General features: G+C 37.8%; 1 pseudogene; it reads left to right on the plus strand.

Annotated features, from left to right (window-relative positions):
- The first annotated feature begins 6,447 nt into the window (after positions 1 to 6,447).
- Positions 6,448 to 6,860, plus strand: LOC127196948 (40S ribosomal protein S18-like; annotated as a pseudogene).
- Positions 6,861 to 8,680: the final 1,820 nt, after the last annotated feature.

The following is an 8,680-nucleotide window of genomic DNA, read 5'->3' on the forward strand; positions in this document are numbered from 1 at the left end:
ATGATTGGTTCTAGTCCATCCATTTGACTGCAAATTTCAAGATTTCTTTGCTTTTAATAGCTGAGTAGTATTCCATTGGGTAAGTGTACCACAAATTCTTTATCCATTCTACAGTTGAGGAACATGTAGGTTGTTTTCAGATTCTGGCTATTATGAATAAAGCTGCTATCAACATAAGTGGGCAAATGTCCTTATTGTATGGTGGAGCATCTTTTGGTTAAATGCCTAGGAGCAGAATAGCTTGGTCTTAAGGTAGCACAATTCCCAATTTCCTGAAAAAGTGCCAGATTGATTTCCAAAATCGCTATACAAATTTTCACTCCCACCAGCAATGGAGGATGGTTTTCCTTTCTCCTCTTCCTGACTAGGCCAGCATGTGCTCTCATATGAGTGTTTGATCTTAGTCATTCTGATAGGTCTGAGATGGAATCTCAGGGTGATTTGATCTGCCTTTACCTGATGACTGAAAACCTTGAGCATGTCTTTAGATATATCTCACATATTTGATGTTCATCTGTTGAGAATTCTCTGTTTAGCTATATACTCCATTTAAAAATTGGATTATTTGGTTTGTTGGTATTTAATATTTTGAGTTCTAAAACCTTACAATGGAAAAAAGACAGCATCTTCAACAAATGGTGCTGGTTTATCTGGATGTCTACATGAAGAAAAATGCAAATAGATCCGTATTCATCACCCTTTACAAAACTAAAGTCCAAGTTGATTAAAGCTCTCAACAACAACAACAAAAAAAATGACACACTAAATCTGTTAGAAGAAAAAGTTGGGAAGAGTCTCAAACTCATTGGGACAGGAGATTTTGACCCCCCAACAGCTCAGGCTCTAAGGTCAACAATTAGTAAATGAGACCTCATAAAACTGAAAAGCTTCTGTAAGGCAAAGGATACTGTCAACAGAACAAAGAGACAGCCTACAGATTGGGAAAAGATCTTCACCAACCCTATATCTGACTTAATGTTAATATACAAACTATATATAAAGAAAGTTTTTGTTCCAGGCTCTTCCCCACTTTTTCTTCTAAATGACTTAGTGTCTCTGGTTTGATGTTGAGGTCTTTCATCCAATTGGATTTGAGTTTTGTGCAAGGTGACAAATATGGGTCCAGTTGCATTTTTTTACACATAGACCTCCAGTTAGACCAGCACCATTTGTTGAAGATGCTATTCTTTTTTTATTGAATAGATTTGGCTTCCTTGTCAAAAATCAAGTGACCATATGTGTGTGGATTCATATCTGGGTCTGCGATTCGATTCCACTGATCAACCAGTCTGTTGCTGTGCCAGTACCATGCTGTTTTAATTACTATTGCTTTATAGTACAGTTTGAGATCAGGTATGGAGATTCCTCCGGAGGATCTTTTATTGCACAAGATTGTTTTAGCTATTCTGGGTTTCTTGTTTTTCCATATAAAGTTCAGAATTGAACTTTCAATGTCTTTAAAAAATTGTGTAGGTATTTTGATAGGGATTGCATTGAATCTGTAGATTGCTTTTGGTAGAATGGCCATTTTTACTATGTTATTTCTCCCAATCCATGAGCAAGGAAGATCATTCCATCTTCTCATGTCATCTTCAATCTCTTTCTTCAGAGTTTTGAAATTTTTTCAAACAAGTCCTTCACTTGCTTAGTTAGAGTAACTCCTAAATATTTTATATTGCTTGTGGCTAATGTGAAGGGGGTGGTTTTCCTAATTTCTTCCTCTGCAAGCCTGTCATTTGTGTATAGGAAGGCTACAGATGTTTTTTAGTTAATTTTGTATCCATCCAATGTGCTGAAGGTGTTCATCAGCTGTAGAAGTTCTGTAGTGGGATTTTGAGGGTCACTTCTTCATTACTGGTGGGAATGCAAACTAGTACAACCACTTTGGAAAGCTATCTGGTGCTATCTCAGAAAACTAGGAATCAGGCTTCCTCAAGACCCAGCTATTCCACTTCTTGGAATATACCCAGAAGATGTTCCAGCACACAATAAGAAAATTTGCTCAACCATGTTCATAGCAGCCTTATTCATAATAGCCAGAACATGGAAACAGCCTAAGTGTCCATCAGTAGAAGAATGGATAAAGAAACTGTGGTACATATACACTATGGAATACTACTCAGCTATTAAAAGACAAGGAATTCCTGAAATCTGTAGACAAATGGATTGAGCTAGAAATGATCATAATGAGTGAGTTAATCCAGAAGCAGAAAGACTCAAATGGTATATACTCTCTTATATTTGCATACTAGCCCAAGGGGCATGTCCCATAAAAGCCTTCACTTACCAGGAAACTGGGACAGAGGGGAGGACATCCTATTGGGACTCTAGATGAGAGAAGCATGGGAAAATAGCAAAGTAGAAAGATCCAGAGGGTCCTAGAAACCTACAAGTAGAACATTATGATAGGCAGATTTGGGCCCAGGGGTCCCACTCAAACTATGGCACCATCCAAGGACAATACAGGCCGTAAACTTCAAACCCCTACCCAGATCTAGCCAATGGACAGAACATTCTCCACAGTTGAGTGGAGAGTGGGGTATGACTTTCACACGTACTCTGGTGTCTCATATTTGGACCATGTCCCCTGGAGGGGGAGACCTGGTGGCACTCAAAGGAAGGTAACCAGGTTACCAAGAAGAGACTTGATACCCTATGAGCATATACAGGGGGAGGAAATCCCCCTCAGGAACAGTCATAGGGGAGGGAATAAGGGGAAAATGGGAGGGAGAGAAGAATTGGAGGATACAAGGGATGGGATAACCATTGAGATGTAAAAAGAATAAATTAATAAAAATTTTTTAAAAAGAAAGTTTTTGTTAAGAATAATGTGAGAAAGTCCCATATTGAATTCCAAAGTGGTTGTGCAACTTTGCACTCCCACCAGCAATGAAGGAGTGTTCCCCTTTCTCTACATCCTTACCAGCATGTAATGTCACTTTTGTTTTTTATCTTAGCCATTCTGATGGGCGTAAGATGGAATCTCAAGGTCGTTTTGATTTGCATTTCTCTGATGACATGAGATGTTGAGCATTTCTTTAAGTGTTTCTCAGCCATTCAATATTCCTCTTTTGAGAATTCTCTGTTTAGTATTGAGTCCCATTTCTCAATTGGGTTATTTGGTTTGGTGGTGTTTAATTTATTGAGTTCTTTTTATATTTTGGATATTAGACCTTCGTCAGACGTAGGGTTGGTGAAGATCTTTTCCCAGTCTGTAGGCTGTTGACAATGTCTCCTTCCTCACAGAAGCTTCTCAGCCTCCAACAGCCTCATTTATTAATTGTCGACCTTAACGGGATATCCAGTGAAAATCTTCACTTCCCAAGGGATCAGGATAGATATGGTGACTTCCTATTGGCACTCTAGGTGAGGGAAGTATGGGAGAATGGGGAAATAGAAGGATCCAGAGGGTCTGAGAAACCCAGAAAAAAAAAAAAAAAAACATCATGATGGGAGGATCTGAACCCAGAGAAGTCTGCTCAAGCTACTGCACAAACCAAGAACAATACATGCACTAAACTTTGAACCCCTACTCAGATCTAGCCAGTGGACAGTACATTCTCCACAATTGCAGGAGAGCAGGGACTGACTCTGACATGAACTCTGCTGCCCCATATTTGACCACTCCCCCTTGTAGGGTAGGCCTGGTGGTACTCAGAAAAAGTATAAGCAGGCTACCAGGATGAGACTTGATAGGCTAGGGCAACATGGTGGAGAAAACGTTCCCCTTCTGTCAGAGACTTAGGGGAGGAGAAAAGGGTGAAAGAGAGAGGGAGGGAGTGGAAGATAAAATTGGGAGGATAACAATCCAGATGTAATCTGAATAAATTAATAAAATAAATTTTAAAAGAATAATGTGACTGCTTTCTTTGAAATAAAAACAAAGTAGCACCTAAAACAGTGGTTTGTATGCCTAACATACACATGTATTATATTTTATTTGCATAAAATAATCCTAACACTGAGACTAAAACATAGTTTTTACTGCTAGAATATTCTATGAAAATTATAGTTTAGTAGGATGAAGGAGTAGCTAGAGAGTTAGCTCAGCAGTTGAAAGCACAGCTTCCAACACCCATGTCAGCTATCTACTAGATAATTGCAAATCTAGCTCCAAGGGATTTGGCACAGTTTTCTAGCCTCCAGTGACATGTGCAATCACAAGGGCACATATAGTCACACATACATGATCATGTGTATGTGCATACATACACAGAGACATAAATAACAGCTTTGGGAGGAAAAAAGATGATATGTAAGAGCACAAGGTAAGGGAAAATATCCATTAAGACAGTTTTCCAGACACGGCAGGGCCATTGTACTCAAGAATTTACAGGGTTTACCACACCCACAAACCTGTACAGGATTGAGTTACCCAAAACTCCCAGAATGAACAGGAGAGGGGCTTCTGGAAACTCAGTTCGCTAAGGGCCTATTGGCAATTGACAGTTGCTGAGCCAGTTTTTTTAAGGCCTGCTGTCACTGATATGTTATCTATGTTTCCACTTATGGCTCTATACCCATAAGTATAAAGGCTGAGGTAGGGACCTCTGTGTGTGTTTTACAGTGAGCACATGAAGTTGGGAAGAAGAGGTTGTGAGAAATAGAGGATTTTGGAGGTGTACTTTGACAAAACACACTATATGCATATGAAACTAAAAAACTATTTTAAAAACTGTCAAATGATTGAAAAGGGTGTATTTGGCCTACCAAGATTTCAATGTAATTTATGATGAGTCTACTTGGTAAAAAAATCCTCACCATTGAAAAATGTGACAGATAATGAGAGATACTTTAAAGAGAGAGAAAAGATTAACTATAAATATAAGTTATTTATATTTAAATATGTATTTATAATCACTTGGTAGTATAAATAACACAATGTTTTCCTGTATCAGACTTTAATGTATTGTGATATTTAACTTATTTTTGTCCATTCCTATTTTATTCATCATGGTACCATTTCCTTTATATAGAATCTTTATAATTTTACATTTATATTTATTTTCATTTGTGTGCATTCGTGGGTGTGTGGCAGTTGTGTTGGGGCACTGTATCCCCTGGAGCTGGAGTTACAGTGATGTGAGGCACCCAATGCAGGTGCTAAGAACAGAACTCACATCCTCCTGGAAGAATATTCTTCTCCTTCAAGCCATCTCTCCAACCCCTAGAAACTGTACTTTTGATATTCTGGAAAATCTTCACTGATCATTACAATTTTAAAAATTAAATTTATTATCTGAAATCATTATCATACTTTAGAAAACATGATTTTAGATATCTTTATTCGTATTTTTCTTGTTTTCATCTTAATTCATGCTTACATTTTTTGTAGTGGTGGAAAAATTAAAACATAAAATAAAAGAAAATAGTTCAGAATAAAAAGCCCTGTAGTCCTTTACTGTTCAAAACCTTGCTTTATTTCCCATTGCACCACAAAGGCAAGCATCTCACATAACAATGGCTAATAGCATCTTCTCAATCAGACACTTTGTCCTACCTGGAAATCACAGTTTTATTATTGTCGTGTTCTGCTTGTCACAAGTTTATACCTTGGAAAGACTCTCAGGAACTGCATATGTCTCCCTAACTACTGTACTCTGCCATGACCATGTGGCAGCCTACTCAGGAAATGTCCTCCACTACCTGTGACTTTTTCTTTATACTGCAAAAGATACCCTGACCTACCTGGGAACCAAGGACTGAACATGATTTCAGACCCCTTCTAGTTTTATCATCACTGGAATTAATGTGGAGTTTACTAGCTCAAAAGGAGGATATCAGAATACTTTATAACTTTATGGGTATGGCTGTGCCATTATTAGGAGATACCATCTCACAGAAAACCCCCTGATCTTCTGGCTTTTACAGCCTTTTCTCATGTTCTGTCTTTTCTGGAATGTTCCCTGAGCTTTACGTGTCAGAATGTTTGGTAGGTGTGTACACCGGGACTGGGATCTCCAACTCTGCATTTTAAATATGGTTTTCTGTAGTTTCTTTGATACGGAATGATGAAGACACTATGTGCAGGTATGAAGGCACACATTTGATTGTTGTTAGTGAGTACAGTGATTAAGTAAAGTAGGGGTCATAGGTTCTCTTCCAGTAAATATGACTTTACCAGCCTTGATCTTAGTGGTACCCTCAGTAATGTACACAGGCTCCTTAGCAGAGGGCCAGCATTAGGGAAACTAATGGAGATTCAAATGGCTGTCAGTTCCCTGATAGTTAATGCCATACAGTTAAAGGTCAGTTAAAGCCATACAGCTACTCTCTTTACTTCTAACTCACTAGCTTATAAATTTCAACGATGTAGTATTGTATGAATGTAGCTTATGTTGCACACATATACAAATGTTTGAGTCAAAACATTTAACATTGTTAGGGCTAAAATTTCTAAGTTAGGGTTCCACAGGAGGCCTACACGCTGCTGGTTGTGCTGTCGCCATGTCTCTATTGAGTATTTCGCGAATACTGCATACCAACATCGATGAGCCGTGGAAAATAGCCTTTGCCATCACTGCTATTAAAGATGTGGAAAAGCAGACACTGACCTCACCGAGAGGGATGGAGAACTCACAGAGGATGAGGTGGAGCATGTGATCACCAACATGCAGAATCTAAGGCAGTATAAGATCCCAGACTGGCTCTTGAACAGACAGAAAAATGTGAAGGGGGAAAGATACATCCAGGTTCTGGCTAATGGTGTAGACAACAAGCTGTGTGAGGACCTGGAGCGAGTGACGAAGATTAGAGCAAGTAGGGGTCTATGCCACCTTTGGGGCCTTCGTGTCCGAGGTCAGCACACCAAGACCAGTGGCCGCTAGGGCCGTACTGTGGGTGTATGAAAAAAGAAATAAGTCTCTGGGCCTTTGCTGTGAGTAAATAGTTTATGAAACTGAAAAAAAAATTTCTAAGTTAAACTTCTTTTGATCTTTTCTTCCCCTATATATAGATTTAGTTGCAGGCATAAGCATATAACATATAAATATATGCATATATATGCATACACACAAAAACATAGTCATATGACAAGCTATGAGAAATGAAGGCTATTTTAGAAGAGGAATGGAAGCAGCAAGATGAGGTAGGAGAGATGGAGGAATAAGTAATAACAATAAAGAATGACAAATATATATGAAAATATAATAATAAACCTATTATTTTGTATACTGAGGAAATAATAACAATACATAAAATAATTTAATTTTCCTTGTGTAAAGTATATTTCCAATTACACATGTTCAATCTATGAATACCAGGGCAAAGATGAGTATATCACAAATATTGTATTATATGGTTCAGGAAAATTCTGGACTAAAGCGCCTTGTTTAGGAAATCAGTATGCTGTTGAGAGGATGTGCATTGGAAGAGTAGCAGACTCTGCTTTCAAAGTGGACACACCTTGATCCCTGGTCTGACAAGGGTCATGCTACTTTATCTGCAAAATGATTGGAAGACATGGCCCAAAGCCTAATTATGAAGGTAACACAGTGTCTTCCGGAAGTTTTATTATCTTTCTTTCAAAAATCCTCTTCTTTATCAATGCTGCACAAAAGAATGACCCTTCTTTTGTGTAAGAGTTATATGTTCAGGTACTTAAAAGGCAGATATCAAACTCACGAGGTTATAATATAAATAGACCATTCTTACCTGAAGAGCTGCCTAGAACCAACAGCCAGCTAATGGTTAGTAAAATTGTCTCCTCCTTACTGACTTGTACTAATTGAGGAGGGCTTCTCTGTGAACCATAGCAGGAAGTGTTTGACTAATTGCACCTGTATTTCAAACTACTTTTCAGCAGGAATGCTATTGAAATGATCTTACCAAAGCACAGAAGCCAGCATCAAGTGTGCGCGTATTTGTACCTGTGACTCAAACTGCTTTTCTGCAGTGACGTTGTAGAAATGATCTTGCCAAAACTCACAAGCCAGACCTATTGAGTATTATTTTTACTTTCTTGCTTACTTTTAATTAAAATTATGCAAATTAGATGGTCAGCATTTCATAAATAAATATAATTAACTAATACATTCATGTGATATAAAATACATATTTATAAGTATTGATGACTTCAATGTGGGGCTTTTTCAATCCATAGCCAAAATCAATAGGAAACGAGAGATTTTACACTTTAATACATGAGACAAACACTGAGAAGTGAACTTTTTGCCTTGAATTTACTGAAAATTAAACATTTCTTTTTAAAATGATGTGTACAAGTATAGCATATTTTCAAAGATTACATGCTAGGAAAATGGTTTTTTACCAAACAAAAATAAATAGAAGCAACTCAGATGGCTGAATGGTGATGGTACTCTTCTCTTAGCCTGGTGACCTGGCTTCAATCCCCAAAACATGCATAGTGGAAGGAAAGCATCAAATGAAATATAATGTAAAACTGTATTTACAGAGGGAAACCTAAAACAGATATATACAAAAGCTTTCTAGATAGTGGAGATAGGTATATCTGGATCTAAAGGTGCTGTTCTTTTGTTGCCCAGTTCTGTTTCCCTCTGGATCTGGGTCAGAAGTGAGAAAAAATACACAAACAAAAATATTTTAAGAGAAAAGAACAAAATCACATGTGTGTATGTGAGTGTGTGTGTGTGTATGTGTACATGTGTGTGTACATGTGTAAATACATGCATTTTGAGCGTTTGAGATCCTAGATTTATTT

This window comes from Acomys russatus, chromosome 13 (assembly GCF_903995435.1).
Source record: "Acomys russatus chromosome 13, mAcoRus1.1, whole genome shotgun sequence".
Classification (NCBI taxonomy): Eukaryota; Metazoa; Chordata; class Mammalia; order Rodentia; family Muridae; genus Acomys; species Acomys russatus.